Source organism: Camelus dromedarius, chromosome 15 (genome assembly GCF_036321535.1).
Source record: "Camelus dromedarius isolate mCamDro1 chromosome 15, mCamDro1.pat, whole genome shotgun sequence".
Taxonomy (NCBI): domain Eukaryota; kingdom Metazoa; phylum Chordata; class Mammalia; order Artiodactyla; family Camelidae; genus Camelus; species Camelus dromedarius.
This window is the reverse complement of record NC_087450.1, coordinates 17,871,000-17,888,504: the sequence shown is the minus strand read 5'-3', so window position 1 is coordinate 17,888,504 and position 17,505 is coordinate 17,871,000. Positions and strand designations below refer to the sequence as shown.

At 40.5% G+C, this 17,505-nt stretch overlaps 1 protein-coding gene across 2 annotated transcripts in view; it reads right to left on the bottom strand.

Annotated features, from left to right (window-relative positions):
* The window catches only part of PELI1 (pellino E3 ubiquitin protein ligase 1), a 130,539-nt gene extending 115,594 nt beyond the window's left edge, over positions 1 to 14,945 (bottom strand). The window contains exons 1-5 of one of the 2 annotated variants that reach the window (XM_031467133.2): positions 14,809 to 14,945; positions 11,323 to 11,378; positions 10,375 to 10,512; positions 5,584 to 5,639; positions 2,225 to 2,297 (exon numbers count right to left, since the gene is read on the bottom strand). The gene's annotated coding sequence lies outside the window, so the exon portion shown is untranslated. Of the gene's footprint in view, positions 1 to 2,224; positions 2,298 to 2,485; positions 2,837 to 5,583; positions 5,640 to 10,374; positions 10,513 to 11,322; positions 11,379 to 14,808 lie in introns of those variants that run through there. The other variant, XM_010998343.3, reaches the window with a different exon arrangement.
* Between the last annotated feature and the right edge of the window lie 2,560 nt (positions 14,946 to 17,505).

Genomic DNA, 17,505 nt, shown 5'->3' with positions numbered 1-17,505 from the left:
CCTTTTTCTTGACAGTTTACTAAGTAACACAGTCCCATCTCTGCCAACCCCTTAAATTCTCTCTCTCTCTCTCTCTTTTTTAATCAACTTGCCCTTGATGTCCCCAAAGTCACAACTTGCAAAATGAATTTGAAATTCTGTAAGGGGTGGGATAGGGTAAGAAAAGTTTCGAATTTTGTACAAAAGAAATGGGTGGGTATTCACAAAGCAGTGTCACTAACTATTGGCACGTCTCAACTGGGATTCACTATTTAAGGGCTCTTGGGTGTAATGAGTTACTTCCCTCATGTGAGTCCTGTTTTAGGGTAGGACCAAGGAATCTATGTACTATCCCATATCTATGTACACACAAAGGTGCACAGACAGACATTAATATATACACATACATAGATATCTGCAAATATTTTGCACTTAACTGTGGCTCTCCTTCTAGTTAATTTACAGACATATTTTATAGTTATACTATGGGGGAAATTTCTAAGTTATTGGATCTTAGAGACTCTGAGGGATCATCTGGGTTGGGTGGGCTGTCAACTCTGATAAAATGGTGGTGATGGCTTTGGAGCACTGCATTGAAAAGGCCTGCCAGGCCGAGTTTAGCTCAGTGGGGAAAAAGAGCTTTCACTGATTAGCCATGCCTGCCATGGTTGGGGGTGGTGGCATGTAAATGGTATATTACTAACTCTAAGCTAAGACCAGGACGTTCTCTTTTCCAGTGCAATAATCTCTTCTACATTATCTTTGAATGCTGGCCTCTATCCACTGCAGGAGTACTTTTGGTAATTGTGGGTTTGCTATTTTTCAGGAATGCTCATTGCATTGTTGAAGAGCTTACATGTTTAGTTCAAAATCTATCATTGCAAATTCCAGTCATTTGTCCCATTTCTACTATTTGGAGCTGTACAGACCAAGTTAATACCTTATTCCACATCATAGCTCTTCACATATCAGAAGACAGCTATTATATAATCTCTTCTCCTAGATAAACATCACCATTTTTTTGTTTTTTATTTTTCAGATATTGTGGTTTCTGAGGCTCCCACCATCCAGGATATTACTTAATTTTTTCTTGCTACCTTTCAAGTATGCTACTCAGAAAGGGACAAAGAATTTTAGACAGGATCTGACCAACTGGAATTAACTGGGACTCTTTCTTACTGGGTTCACATACTTAACAAGCTTTAGTTTACACTTGAAACATGTCACTTGCTTATTTCACACTGAACTTTTTAGTAAATGTAAAAAAAAAAAATTTTATATGAATTTCTTAATTAAGTTCTTCTCTTTCCTGAGTTCATATTTGAATTTTTACCTTTTAAATTGTATCTTAATAACAACTGCCCTCTCTTGAGTACCTGCACTGCATGCTCTATTTGTATTTCCTTCCATACCTATGAAGTAGATATTCTATTCCCATTTTATAGTTGTGAAAACTGAGACACAGATATGCTCAATGTCTCAGAGCTACTGAGTTGCAGAGCTTGGAATCAAACTCAGTTCTTTCTGGCTCTAGAGTCTGTTCTCTTTTAGGTGCCAAAATGCTCAATTTGATAATTTTTAAATCTTGAATCCATCACAGAAAAAAAAAATGTGGGAGGAGATAAATAACCTGTCCTTTCGTCAAGATGTCCTTTGTTTCCAGCATTCTGATGCACCAGTCAAGCACTTCATTTAAATAAATAAAAAGGAAGTAAATTGGCCTGACCAGTTCCTGGTGAAGTTGATTCCCAGTGGTCCTCTTTTTTAAGTGCCCACCAGCTGCCTGCTTAACTATTCAGTCTAGAACTTTGTTGGGGATTAATGGCAAGTTCATCAGTCTATAATTTCCAGAATCCGTGATTACTGGGATATTAGATTGTGCCCTTTGTCTGGTCCCTACTTCCCATAAGATTTCATGGCTGCTCTCTGTGGCTCCACCCTCACATCTGCATCTGTGTTCCATTCTCTGGGGTGGAAGTGCAGTGGAGAGGGAGTCTGCCCTCCTTTAAAGCAGCCAAGTGCTTTCATACCATATTCCCTTGTCTTTTCAAAACAATTTCCTGTCAATAATGTTATTTCTTCCATTTCCAATTTGTAGGTAAGAAACAGAGCCTCTCTCTTAACGGAGGATTAATGGAATAGATGTACTCAACAAAGTTGCCAGCAATTCTGTTAAGTGATTCTAAAGTGAACTCTAACAGCCCCAACAACAACAGACAATAAATGCACTTTGCCCCAAACTCACCTTGTATTATAGGTCAGTGAAACGCATTTGGGCACTATCTACTCTTTCAGATGATCTGAGCTGGGAAATTTCTCTGTTAATAAAAATAAGAGAGTCAAATATGAGTATTAGCAGGTATGGTTAGTTTCCTTGATAATGTCCCAACTAGATCTAAGAGTATATGTATTTTAAAAGTTTACTTATAAGTTTCTAGCCTATGACATAGCCTGACACCCATACAAACTCATAGATCAGATCATTAGAAAGTGCAAATTAACGTACCTGCCAGGACCCTGTGTGAGACGGGTGCGCTGGTTACGGGTTATGAAGCAAGCACTTAACATCCAGCTAAAAACTTACTCTGGGTTGTTTTCATGCTTCCCAGGGCTACAAAGAGAGCTTGTCTAAGAAACACCAGTAATGGCACGTTGCTGGTGTGGAGGGACACTGAAAGACTTGATAAACTAAAAGGAGCAGCCAGCTCCCTTTATAAATTTGACTTCACCTAGATTAGCAACCGTGGGCTTCCATTTCCATGTGCTCTCTCCTCTTTGTAGTCCTCAGAAGCAAGCCTTGACAAAGCCCACCCCCTCTTTCCTTCTAACTTCCTATCTGGAAGCCCCTATGGTTCTTCTAATCCCTTCAGAGGCTTTTAAATCCGGGTCTCTGAGCACAAGGCGTTTATGAATATTCATCTAGGGGCGTGGCCCCGTGGCGTGCGCGGCTCTGGGCAGCTGGGACCCGCTGAAAGGGCGCGCCAGCTGCGTGCAGGGGAAACAGTCCTCATTTTGTGCGCCAGGCTGACAAGATGTCCAGCCGCAAGCCGGCTCGAGACCGCACATTGTGCGTGCGTGGGAGGGGCTCTGCCAAGACGAATGGACTTTTCTGAGGCAGGGCCTGGGAGCTGTCATTTGAGGGGCTCAAATCTCCCTGCCACCCACCTGCCAGGGCTGTGAAATTCCATTGATAAAAATTCTGGCATTATCCTCTCCAGGAGTTTGTCTCTTTTTAAGAAAACAAATACCCCTTGTGTGAGTAATTGGAGGCTTTTTATCCTCTGGCGGCACCTCCTTCTTTGCAATTCTTCCCAGTGAAGACTCTTCTGCCTTCTCAGGGCTAATCACAACTGCTCCTCACATTTTTTTTTTTAAAAGATCATCAAGCCATCTTGTCTGTGTCCTCTCCTCTCCATCATTTTTACTTAGTAGTAGTATAGCAGTAGCGGTTAAAAAACAGATATCCTGAATGTAAATTCCAATTTGACTACTTACAATCTGTACCAATGTGGCAAGTTAACTGCTTTTGCATCAGTTTCTTCAGCTGTAAAATAATGGGAGGTAATAATACAACCTACCACATGGCAGTGTGAAGATGAAATTTTATTTTATTTATTTATATACACAGGTGTTTAAAGTATGATATTTTATTATATAACATACTAATCATACATGTTAATATGTATTAGTATGTGGTGGTTGCATGTATTATCCATACATATATTATCCTAAGTACAAGATGCTTGTAAAGTGCCAGGCAGATATTAAACACAGTAAATGTTAGTTACTGTCATTATTTTGTCTGTTGACTGGACAAGAGTGGCAGAAGACAGCTGAGTGTCAGAAAGCTGAGTGTAAAACTCGGAAGTCAGCTAGGGTACAACTCCTGGAGATGGACTCCCATCAGAAGCAAAGGAGGCAAGAAACCAAGAAGAAATTCAAGCTGAATCCAGAGAGAACAGGGAAGTCAGCCTGCAGTGAAAGCTGGGATGCAACATAGAAGGGAGTACCAGCAGGGAAGCATGGGAACCAAGTCACTTAAAGAAGGACCACACAGTTTGCAGAGATAGAGTTCACAGTACCACAACACACTTTTTGTTTGATTTTAGGCTGAGTCCCAGACGCTAGCCTGCACTCCACTGAATCTCAAAACAGTAGGAACCTCAGGTTGGCCCTGGGAGCAGGAGCTGGCCCTTTACTTAGGGGGATCTCAGGCTGAAAAGTTTTAGCTCGAGGATCCTCCATTGACCCCATCTCCTTGTCTTTGCACTATCCCCATCTTTAAAATCCCATTACCCACAGCACAGCCCTCAGGCTCTGAACCCCACCCAATCCTAGTTATGTTGGCTTTGACTTTTCCTACATTCCTATCTATCCACCCTTTCCCCACAAGACTTATTACCCTTACCACCTCATTGATTTCCTACAGTATCCCAGTCTTCCTATGGTTTCCTAAACATGTGGTTTTAGAAACAATGCTTTGTGTTCACTACTTCATTTCATTTTCCTGGACAGATGAGAAGATATTTCCCAGTTAGGTTGAGACAATGACCAAATTCTTAACAAGAGAAACATGAGCAGAAGGGATATAACACTTCTGGTTTGAGGAAGCTAAGAGGGCATCTGAGTTCTTCATGGTCATTCTCTCTTGTCTATAAGTCAGGAAGTGCAGGAGTCTAAGACAGTGGTTTGCAAGACTGAAGCAGACTGGATCCTGAGCTTCTGTTGCAAGAAAGCTGACCAACTGGGGTTGGAATTTTTTTTAAATAATAAGAAGGAAAGCTATAGAAATTACGGGGTTTATTTATTATCTCAGCAGACCCTATCTTATCCTGACTAATAATACACATGCTCTACTCTTTCTCATTTGGGTGTCTCTATAATAACATTATGTCACCTGGAATGCCTCCCTTAATGTCACTTGGAATGCCTTCCTTATTTCCTACCCTGCAGTAAATTGCTACTATTTTTGGAGTTTCCTCTGTGCTCTTATATTGTGCTCAGGTTTCTGAACTGAGTGATTGAATGGATCTTGGCACCAGTAAAAGAAAAAGAGAAAAGAGGAAGGGGAGAAATTTTGTGGAGAAGAGCTCCCTAATGTGCATGATGAATTTAAGAACAGGATATGCAGGCAGAGATGTCCAGCAGGCATTTGGAGTCTGAAGCTCAGAAAAGAGGCTAGAATAGGTAGACAGTTGGGAGTCATCAGCCTGTGGACAAGATCACCCAGGTAAAGTCTGTAAAGTAAGATAAGAAGGTGGAAGATGGGAAGACAGAGCTTAGTGAAACCCCTGCATTTAGGGGAAGGCAGAGAAGGCAGAGCCCTTATAAATTTCCCTAACTTCACAGTGTCCCCCTAGGCCATTCAGGATTGAGCATGAAATCTGGGAAACTGGCACTAGTTTGTTGACCAAAATTTACAAACATGAAACTTAATTCTGAAGAAAACAGGATACTGTGCAATCAAAGCTGTTGAACAGACACGAAAATGTCTTTGAAGGTGGAATGTCTTGCTTTTATTACTGGGAAAACTTCCCTGCAAAAGTTTAGCTTTGATCATGTTAAAGGAAACCATAAATTGGTAAATTTAATTTAAAAGCCTACCTTAGCTTTTATATTCCTGGCTTTCCTCAACCTGAAGTCTTCTGGCTTAGATCAACCTAAAGGAGTGAGAAAGTTGCAAGGATTTAAAAGTGATTGTTTTCACTACCCTCTGTTTTTTTTTTTGTTTGTTTGTTTGTTTTGTTTTTCTTCATGCGATTGCTCTTTGGAGGTAATTCTTAAATTATTTTAAATGGTCACCGTATTGCTGCAGATCTTTAAATGGCACCAGGACTATCTTCATGGGACAAGAGAGGTGTAACTGTACATATTTCAAGGCTATCAGCAGACTACTGAGGTTCTTTCAACACTGATACTATTTAATATCCATAGTCTTGGAGGCTCCCAGGTCCAGATCTCTGGAGTATCTCTCCCTCAGAAGTGTAACTCCCTTTGAAATCAGTTCCCTGTGAAAAAAGGGTGGTTTCTCTTTGATACGGAGATATAGATACTATCATCCATCATATTGTCAGATAAAATTCCAAATGCAGTTCACCATACTGGTTTAATGCAGTTTGGGGTTGAAAGGTGAGAACCCCCAAATGCATTTTCAGTAGCCAATTCTGTCACAAATCCTATCATCAGATGTAGCATTAAATAATTTAAACCTTTCTTAAATTTTCAGGCAAATTTAAGTGCCTATTACATCTGCCCTCAATCTTGACAGTCTGTATGGCATCTGGGTATACCCCCATGCAGTCTGTGGTGTATCTGATGAACATCATATATTAAAAGTCACAACTGAGAGACAGAGAGGAAGGAGAACAGACAATGAAAGGCAGGCTGCCTTGTGTCAAGGGCACCAGTCCAGGATAACATCTGCTCATAAGCTGCTGGACAGCATTTTTCTCATACTGAAAAAATTATCTTTGTGATCTGCAGATTGAATGCCCTGTCCATGTGCTTATTCATGATTTTAGATTTTCTTTCATCAAGTCGTCGGAAACCTTCATGTCCTCTAAATGGATGATACCTTCCAATTCTTAGTGGAATCATGGCTGTAGTAGCGTTTTGTTTGTTGGCTTGTCTTTCAGTGCCTATTATGGACTAGTCTGCATCTTAGGGGCTTATATAACAACTTCAGTTTCCACATCAACCCTGCAAGATGGTGATTACGATCTTCATTGTATAGATGAGGAAACAGGTTCGGAGAGGTTAGTAAATTGCTTCAGGTCCCAGCTGGTGGGTGGTAGAGTTGGATCCAGAGCCTCCAGCGCTCATGCCCTTTCTGTGGGACCTTGCCACGCCTCAGTTAGTCCCCCTTTGTGCCATCTTAAGAGATTTCCTCCATAACTTCTTACTTGAACTTGGAAGTTCCAATTTCCTGAGCCAGCCCCTAGGAGAGTTTGAGTTAATTTCAAATTTCTTCATCTGTTGAGAGACCTGAGAATTCTCTGAGTGTAGACTTCAAATTCCATTTATCGTGGAGTTCCTCCCTCAGTAGCAAGTGGCCTTGTCAGTGGTTGACCAGGTCAGTGGTGGCTGGTAGGTGTGCATTTGACAATCATCTTGGCTCTGCCTCCAACTCAAACAGTGACCTGAGGATGTCACTTAACCATTTAATGTCTCTGGCTTTCCAAATATAAAATGGAGGTGTATTAAGAATGACCTTCTTCCCCAACGGCTTGTGTGGACTAGCTAATGAGGCCCTGGACTATGTTTTAGAACTAAGAAGCATATTAACTCAAGTTAATAAACATGTATTGAGTCTGCAGAGCAGGGGGAGGTATGATGTGCCTGGCATGTGGATACACTATTCTAAACATTGCCTTCGTTTGCACCTCTGTGAGACTCCACCCCATCTCTAAGAATGCCTTTACTTCCATCCACATGTTTGGAAAAAGACCTCTTCCTGTTCTACTAAACTGGTCATGTTTCTCTAGGTTGGAGTGTGGCATGATCCATACAGGTCTATGCTATTAGCTCAGAGGAGCATACTTTTTATTTTTGATTTCAAACATGGCATCTGACCTAACATTGAGTCTTCCCACAGTGAGATCATGATCATGACAACAGAACTTTCCTGTGTTTGGCGCTCTCTGCCAAGTGCATCCATGAGCTGGATACAGCATTCTTGAGATTCCCAGGTCAGATCTTCCTTAGTTTGTGTGCCAATCCAAGAGAGAACAGCATGCCATGAACAAATCCAGAATCTCCAAAAGTTGAAACTTCACCCTATTTGTCTGAACCTGTTTCCTTATATTTTCATTTGGGATCTTTTAGTAACAAGACAGCTTTCTGGGACTCTGTTGTGAGCAGTTCTGGAATTGATGGGTATTTTTACATGTGTGTAAAAAGTTGCTTCTAGTCCTTCTTTGTTGAGCTACCAGAGGGAGGAGTTTCCATTTGGCTGGAAGTCTGGGATGATTTAATCTCTACTATTTGGGTGGCGTTAATTAATGTAGCAAATGTTTCAGGAACTTAGTTATCTCAGGGATACAAGGGGAGGATCTTCAAAGTATCTGTACTGTAGTCAAAAATGCATAAAGAAGAATGAGCACCCCTGTGGACCAGAAGCAAAACTCCTGAGAAGCATCAGTGGAGGACCATTAGCGCCCTTGTGGGTCTTAATGTTCCATTTCAAGTTTGAGTGGGGTCCATTTCATAAAGCATTTGACCCGAGCTAAGTGTTGTTCAAAACATGATAGCCAGTGACTTGCTGTAATGGACTAAAGGGAGAAACACTACAATTTTGGAAGAACAACAACAATTAATTAAATACTCAAACTTGTAAAACGAAACAAAACAACCTAGAACAACAACAACAAATAAAAACCTCAAAATCCACAGAAGTATTGTTAAGGCCACTTCTCTAGCTCTTCTGGTATCATCCCTGGAAACCAAATTTTGTTAGAAATGCGAAAATGGGGTAAAACTTTTGAGACAAGTTCTTGTCTTTTGCACTTTTCCTTCCCAGATCCCTTAATTATCTGATCTTTATTATAAGGGATCCAAATACATCTTAAGGGCTTTGTCTTATCCATTATAACAACATGTAGGTTTGAAAGATTAAAGACGGGATGGAGAGTTTTATAGACTGGGGAATCTATTAGTGTTTTCAGAGATTGGGATCAGTTATTTGAAAAAGCTTTTCAAGGTAATGATTGACATGCCAGAAGGCCTGGCATCACAAAATAGCAATCCTAGACAAAGTCGTTCAACAAGGTTCATTAGCTGTACTGTATTTTAGTATCTGAGAAGCAGTTGTCCTTTAAGAACGGCCACTGCTGAAAAGCATCCTGACCAATAAGGTTTCATTTAGCGGAAACATTGTGATTCCTCATCTATAGTTTCTGGCATTAACTTTCACTCCTCTAGGAATGTGAGCCAAGTTGACTTTCTCATAGACCCTGAGTTCTGTTATTTCTGAAATCAGTGATTCTATTCATTATTATGTCACAGTAGGACTGGTTTCATACTGATTTTAGAACCTCTTTTCTCTTTGGACCACACAAGCCACCGAATGGCCTGGTTTGCCTTTTAGGAGGTAAGAAATCAAAAGTATTCTGTTTTGACATTTAAAAATTCTTACTAGTGTAGAAAACTAGAGATTTTTCTTAGCAGAGGGGTCCACGATTGCTTTGTAAGATTATCACTTAATTTCACACATTAAAAAACTCTCCAGAGTTAGAAGAAATATCATGACAAGTATTTTAAATATCCATAGTCAAGAACATACCATAGAGGGGGAGGGTATAGCTCAAGTGGTAGAGCTGCATGCTTAGCATACCAAGGTCCTGGGTTCAATTCCCAGTACTTCCTCTAAAAATAAATAAATAAACTTAATTACTTAACTCCCCCCCTCCAAAGAAAAGAATGTCCCATAGACCAAGGTCCTGCCATTCCCAGATGGCTCCTTTAGAATTTCTTTTAATTTAACATTGCTAACATTTTGCTGCTTTGATTGAGGCAAGATGAAGAAATGGTAAAGCAACTCAATGAAAGTAAATTAAAATGCTAAGTGTTGTTAATGCTGTTAAATGTTTTGAAGTTGTTAGCTTTGTGCTCTGTGAATTAAAGGAAGGATATGATCTCAGGCCTGGGTGTGAATCCATTTTCTTCTCAAACACAATTGGAAACACTGGCCCCTATAATTTGATCCCTTCAATATATTAAATTTACTCCAAGTAAATAAGGATAAGGGCAAAGATTTAACTATGAATTGATAATAGCAAAAAAATGGAGGTAACCTAATGTTTAGGTTGCCCAATCTCAGAGGAAGAGTTAAATAAACAATGGCAAGTGTATGCAACAGAATTCTTGTAGCCACTTGAAAAGACGTTGCAGAAGAACATTGATCATGTGATAAGATGATCAAGATGAACTGAATGAACAATGCAGTTCACAAAATAGTACAAGCAGCATTAGTTTTTAACCCTTCTAGGGTCCACAGACCTCTTTGAAAATCTGAGGAAAATGTACATTTACTCTGGGCCTCCTAACTGCTCTTTTCTCTGGCTACTACTGGCTGGCACCTTACTCTTTTATCCTGGATGGTCTTTTCCAAGCTTTGCCCTTGGCAGTTTACCCATAAAATTTGTTTCTCCCTGGTTTGCAAGTTAGGTGGATGATGTAATACTGACTTTGGAACGTTCCCCTAAATTTTACGTAAACAAAAAGACTTCACACATAACTTGTTTAAGATGAGATCTACTATTCTTTCAGATAATTTTAACATTCTTAGCACTCACTTTTGATGGTCATTCATTCATTCATTTTCACACGTGAAATACTCAGCAGAGAGCCTGACATATAGTAAGCAAGCATATAAATGATATTGTTATTTTTACTCACATGCGTTGATTTATCCATTCAAATCCTTATTGAACAACAATCTTGAACATGGCTGGCAAGTGGTGAATAAGGGAGATGTGGCTCTTCTCTCCTAAGGCTTCTTTATGTTTGTCGGGGGAAGCAGACAGCAATCAACCACTAAAACAAAGAGGAGATAGTGACACAAAGTGGAGATAGAGAGTACCATGTGATCATATAGGGGGGCACTTGACCTCTTCTAAGGTGAGGGAAGCTGAGATCCTAAGGGTGAATTGAGATTAGGTTGGAAGTTGGGGTAGAGCAGAGGGAACAGCGTGCGTAAAGGTCTCTGAGTGAACGCTTGACCTGGACCCCAGCAGGTTTCATAATTTAGTAAAAGTATACTCTTACTCAGTCACTGGCAGTCAAGAGAAGTGTAAGTATACCTCCTTCAAAATGGACTCCTTTCTGTTTTCAAAGTTTATCTTCCTTAACTCTGTTTAGAAACTGGAGGATGTCTGTTGCAATTATGGTGAACTCCCCAATAGCTCCAAATATATGTAGGATATCTTGTAGGAGGTAAGCCAGCAAGATTTCAACAAATCTACAAATCTCAAATTTGAACACCTGGCTCTGAGATCTAATTTGTCCTAGAAATTTTAATAATGTTACCTCAAATTCTGTTTGGGAAAAAAACTCAGGTTAAATTCAGTGTTCTGCATTCATAAAATCCTCAACATTCTTAATCTTTAACTATATATATATATTTTTTCTTTTGGTATTAAGTGAGATTAATTCAGAATGGGACAGCATTTAATCACCATTATTTTGCTGCAGGAAAAAAAGTTTCCGCTTGCCCCATAGTGTATGCAGATGTGATTCACTTCCTTCAATGCTTGTTTGTATATATAAATAGATGCAGGTTCACCAGGCACTAAATGTGTGGTAGATCATTTTGTAGGCATACTTGACTAGACTGGACCCTCTTACCAAGTTTCAGTTGTATCAAATGTTGCGGCACGCTTAAGTGCATGAAACCAGGCTTTCTGGAAGAGAAAGTTCAGTGTAAATTCATAGGCAAAGATGTGAGAGAACCACTCTGCAAATATGAAAGATTGAAAGAAATGTTACTTCCCCATATAGAAGCATTACTAACCTCCCTCTTCCTACATAACATCACGTAAGATAACATTACAAATAAATGCCCAGGCAGATGCTGAATTATTTATGAGAACAGACTACTGATGTAGATTGGACAGAAGAAATAACAAAGCAAGAAATGATAATGTTACTGAGGCTGATAGAGTAAACGTACATAAGCAAATGTGACTGAACAATCTCTCTAGAGCTTTACACCCACAGCAAAGCTGCATATGCTGTCACTTGGTTCTTGTAGATCCTTACTTGAGAAGAGAAACAACACCTGGGGAATGAGCTGTACTGTATTATTTAACATTTATTTATAACTTTTCAGCAATTTCCATAACCAGCATTATTTAGTCACAGATGTCTTGGTAATCAGGATCACAGGCTCTGACAGCCACATTTTTTAAGAGCGATGATTTGTAGTATCTTGTCAATGTTTGACAACTTGGAACTTTCTGGTCCTTGCCTCTTCACTATTGTATTTTTACACAGACTACGTTAGCAATGGCAGTTAGAAGATTTAGACGCTCTATTCTAGTGTTCTTTTCAAAAGAAATATCTACAGACTGTCTGTTTCTAGGACTTCATTGTTCTGTTTTTTTTCAGATGTGAGTGGCCAAGATAGTATTTAGATTTTGGCCAAGAGCCAAGAGGAAATCTCAATGGTTACTACTGGGGGTTGGGGTACGGAAGAGCTAAAAATCTTTAGAGGGCATTTTCACTTTTCAGAAAGTTATTCTAGGGTGAAGATATACTCCTAAATCCTCCTGATGTGCCACATCTACTATATCATCCTAATTCTTATGGACTGGATCAGATTTCCTTATAATTTAGCGAAAGCATATTTAAATCATAGCTTTAAAAATTCAAATATTGATAATTCTCTCTATTCCTGATTAGCACTTAAGAGATATACAATGTACCTTGCAATGTGGTTTTCCCCTCTGTGGCCAGAGACTTTTTCATAAAGTCAGATTTGCCTTTTTTTTTTTTAAGTCTTTTATACTTAGTGCCTAGAACAGTGGGTGCTTCGTACAGAGTAGGTGCTCCATAAACATGAATAAATGAATTTAAGCAACTAAAGTAAACTGGAACAGAAACACTCATCTGACCTACATGTATTGACCTTTGTAGTCTGGGGCCACAAAACTGAGTCACATTTGACACCCACTTTATAATAGCTTTGAGCCTCTGCCAGGCTTCATGGGAAGTTAACCCCATCAAATACCCCCAGATATTTCTTAGGGGCCCTAAGAGTGAGAGCTTGTGTGTTTTTAGAAATAGAACCAATAGCTTCTTCTCTAGCCACCTTGCTGAGCCACCACACCCCAGCCAGCCTCTACCTGCAGCACTGGCAGGGAAGTTACATTTTCTTCTTTCCTACTCCATCTCAAGCCTGATGCAGGCTCTTCCCCTGAATTCCCCAAAGCACAGCTGAAACGAGGCTGCAGTTTGGGGTAAGACTTGACTGAAAGTTTAGTACAGGATGTTAAATACAAAATTCACTCTTCTCCCTTCTGGGTGGATGGACTAGAGCAGCCTTCGAAGCCACAGGCTGAAGATGACAGAGGCACTGCCAGCCTGAGCCCTCAAATGACTATGTGGAGAGGGCTGTCTGCCAATCCAGAGCTGGTCACCTTAGACCAAAACACAAGAGACCTGGTCTTCCATATTCTCTCTGAGTTAGTGGGCCCCAACTTCAAAAAACAGAGATTTTTATGACTTGGACCTATGATCTTCTGTTTCTGATGCTGAGTCATCAAGTCAGGTGTCAAGTGTGACTAGAGGCCCATGACTAGACCTGCAGTGCAGATTCCAACACTAACCTACCAGCTGTGGGGGTCAAAAGTCCTCTCACTGACCCAGCCAGGGCTGAACAGGGAGGGAAGGAGGATGGTTGGCCTCCCCTTGTGAGAGGCCCTTCCTGGATTCCTACTATGGAGACAGGAAACACAGGAGCAGTCAAAAAGAATCTATTTTTCCTATTATGACATTCAGCTACCCCACCATCCTTAAGAAGCAGCCATTCCTCCCTTGGGCGGCAACAGCAAGTAGTGGGGAGAGAAATTGGAGGTTCCTGTTCCATCATTCCTCAAAAAGGGGGAAGAGTGAAAGTTCTATATGAAAATGTTCCTGCTACTCAAATAAGTCAACTGTCAAATGTGCTCCCTCAGTTGACCTGTTGGAAGAGGCCAGCAGGTAGGATCTATGTTAAAATAAGAGAATGCTTGTCAAAGACAGTGATTTTAGTTTCAATGTTTGGTAACCCTGGCCTTTTCAGGCCACACCCTCTGGGAGAGAACATACAAGATGATAGATGCAAAGCTAAGGAATCCCCAGACAGCAGAATCACTGCCACCAGTGTCCCCATCCTGTTCCTTCCTGTGGCTGGGTCCTGGGTCACTCACAGACAGGGCCAGCCTAACATTCATGGGATCAATGGAATTATGTAATTTGTGCAGCCACTATGGAAAATAGTATGGAGATTCCTTAAAAAACTAAAAAATAGACTTTCCATATGATCCAGCAATCCCACTCCTGGACATATATCCAGAGGAAACTCTGTTTCAAAAAGACACATGCACCCCAGTGTTCATAGCAGCACTATTTACAATAGTCATGGAAACAACCCAAATGTCCATTGACAGAAAGTTGGATAAAGCAGTTTTGGTATATATACACAATGGAATATTACTCAGCCATAAAATGAATGAAATAATGTCATTTGCAGCAACACGAATGGACTTAGAAATTATCATACTAACTGAAGTAAGCCAGAAAAAAGAAAGAAAAATACCATGTAATATCACTTACATGTGGAATCTAAAAAAAAAAAAAGATAAAACAGATTAACAGACATGGAAAACAAACTTATGGTTACCAGGGGCAAAGGGATTGGGGAGGGATAAACTGGGAGTTCGGGATTTGCAGATACTAACTACTATATATAAAATAGATAAACAACAAGGTCCTATTGTTGTTTAGCACAGGGAACATATTCAATATCTTGTAACAGCCTATAATGGAAAAGAATAGGAAAAGGGACATATATACACACACACACATATATATAACTGAATCACTATGTTGTACACCAGAAACTAACACAACATTGTAAATTAACTATACTTCAATTAAACTTTTAAAAAATGTTTTAAATCAAAGTAACAGATTCTAAAATATGTGCTGCTCTTGGAATGACAAACTGGAACATTAAAAAAAAAAAGCAAGAAAACTGTCTTTCAGCAAAATAGTACTTTGTTCTGCAATAATCTATCCCATGTATGCTGAGAGGAAAGACTGGGCAAGTTACTTGTGCTCTTCACTTACCTAAGTGCTTTAGCTACTCAACTCCTATCCACCCTCTGAAGCAGTATCCATCTCTGAAGTTCACAGCAGCAATACCCACTATCCGTGATGGCATTTGGATGCAGGGCAAAAGATGCAGGGAAACGTTTCCCCAGGGCCTGAACAGAGTAAGTCAGGAGAGAAGATGTTTAATGTTAGGGTCTTAGTGCATCACAGCTGAAACCCAGAGCCTGAGTGACAAAGCCATCCATGTGTTTGTTAAATTTTTTTCTTTGTGTTTGTGACATATGGGGCCCTCCAAAGCATGGTTTCCTCTTGCCTGACTCTAAGGGCAGTGTGTCTTACAGATTCTCCTTGGAAGTCACCAAAGTTTTCTTGCAGCTGTCACCGGGGCCACCCCTGCTTTGCTGTCTGAAGACTTAATCTGCTGCTCTGATTCAAGGTACATTTTCTTTCTAATGGTTCTTTCATTAGCATCCCAAATGGACAGACTTATCTTTTCTATTCCCTAGTAGGCCTCTCTCTGGGGAACATGGAGTTGGCTCAGAGGATATTTGGGTAGCGTTACGTGTGTATTATGTAAAAGCATCCCTCCACACCAACACTCAGCCAGGGCCCCCAGGGCAGAATTCAGGCATCTGGGTCCTTGACCCCATTCCCCAGGGTCGCTTCAGTTCCAAAGTCCTCTTTTCCATTCTTTTCCTTCAGGGCTCACTGGGCCCTCCAGCAAGTAAACCTGGCTCCTGCTCCCCACCCTAGTAGCCAAGGGCTTGAAAGGGCCTGCAGATCAGCACTACTGTTTCCCAACCCCCACTTCCATTGTTTATGCTCAGCTTTCCAACAACATCAGACAACAGGTCCAACTGCTTCATAAAGCTGTCCCAAGTTCCTAATGATAAACTCACAGGAGCACCAGGGAAGACACTGGCCTTTCTATTTCCAGTGCCTGGAGGGCATCCATCCAATTCACCTGAGAGCTGTGCCAAATAATTTATTCAGCCAGTCTGAGGAAGAGGGAGGGGCTAACATATAGCTCTGTTTTATGTCATTTAAAATTGAGATTTCATCTGTCAAAAGACTATTCCAACACACTCTAGGGTTGGGCTTGTGCCTTTAAACAGGATTTATAGCCTGAAATCTACATTTTGATTATAACAGGTAGTTTCTGTTTATGGACAGACAGGTTAACAAAAGACCTGTGGAGACTGAGACAAAGATGCTGCTGCCTGTAACCATGGCTTTGGTGAGATGAGGTCGAATGTTGTAAAGATTAGAAGAGACATGTTGAGCTTAAATTGAATATTTAATATTACTAGATTGAGAGATTTGGTCCTTGAGTCAGCTGAGAAGAAAACCATCATTCAGTTTCGAAGGAAGTGTAGCAAACTGGTCTCAAAACTTGGGAAGAGGGAGTGTGTCCTTTTTTCCAAATGGGGTTGCTTTGTACTCCAGTTCTCTCCTGAGAACTGGATACATCTGTAATTAATTAGGATAGTTCAGCAAGGATTGAGATGCAGTTAGAATGCTACATTCCCATTTTGGCCAACTCTTGGTTCATTTGTTTATGTAGTTTGCTTTTAAAATAATAATCAAGCACTTGCTATGTTCCAGACACTATACTAGGCCCTTTCCCAATATTTACTCCTCACTAAAAAAAAATTCCGTAAGTTCAGGGTCGTTGTGTTCATTTTATAATGACAGAGCTGCAGAGAGAAAGGGTAAGTAACTTGCCCGAAATCTCACAACCAGCAAATCTCAGAGCAGGAATTTTGAGCTCCCAGCTGTCTGATTCCAGGGCCCTTTCCACTAGGGCATCTTGGCTTGTACAATATTTGTAAATACACAAGTTCCTAATGGTTGGTCCAGACAACAAATGCTAAGGACTTTCAGGTACAGGTGGTCAAAGGTGGCTTCACTGCAAAGGTGAGAGCTGCTGCTGCTTGAAAAATGTAGAAAGGAGCTAAAAGGTGATCCTGATGTTAGGTAATGCAGCTACAACTACCTTTAACAGAGGAACGTCTGCTTCTCAAGCTAAACAGTCAGAAAGTTTAGTCTGGGTAGAAACTGCCCTGGACTATGTCAGAATGCCAGATCCTACAGCATGTTGACTTCACATTCAGCAGTAAAATTAGGCCAGATTAAAAAAAAAAAAAAAAAAAAAGGAATCCGTAATAGGTCTTTAATTTTTTCTGTTTAGGTTTAGATTTGCTTCTGAGGCAAAATACTAGAAAGAATGTGACGCAGGAGTGGTCGCTTTAACACAAATCCACCCCTTCCTCCCCACCAGTTTCAGTGGAACATTTCAGCTCCCCATATTCCATTCACTTTTGGTGCCCACCCTTGATTACCTGACTACGTGGAGAGAGCTGGCCATCCGGGCTGTTGGTGTAGCGAAACGTCTTATTTGTGAGTTTTATGCCAACAGGGAAATGATTACAGAATAATTCGTGTTCCACAACCTCTGGCAATGAGAACCTTTCTGAGCAAGGCATTGACATTTCCTTTTCTACTGGTACTGAGCTAACTTTGTGGCATTAAATGAAGGGGATGATGGCGCTGCCTTTGAGTTGAGAAGCAGGACTGAGGACACGGCCCTTTCAGGGCCTTCATACACCTGACTAACTCTCTCTACACGAATGCTTTAAATAGATCAGTGATTTCGCTGAGGGTTTTTTTTTTTTTTTAATGTTTCCTTATGTCACCTTCAAGTTTTCTCTT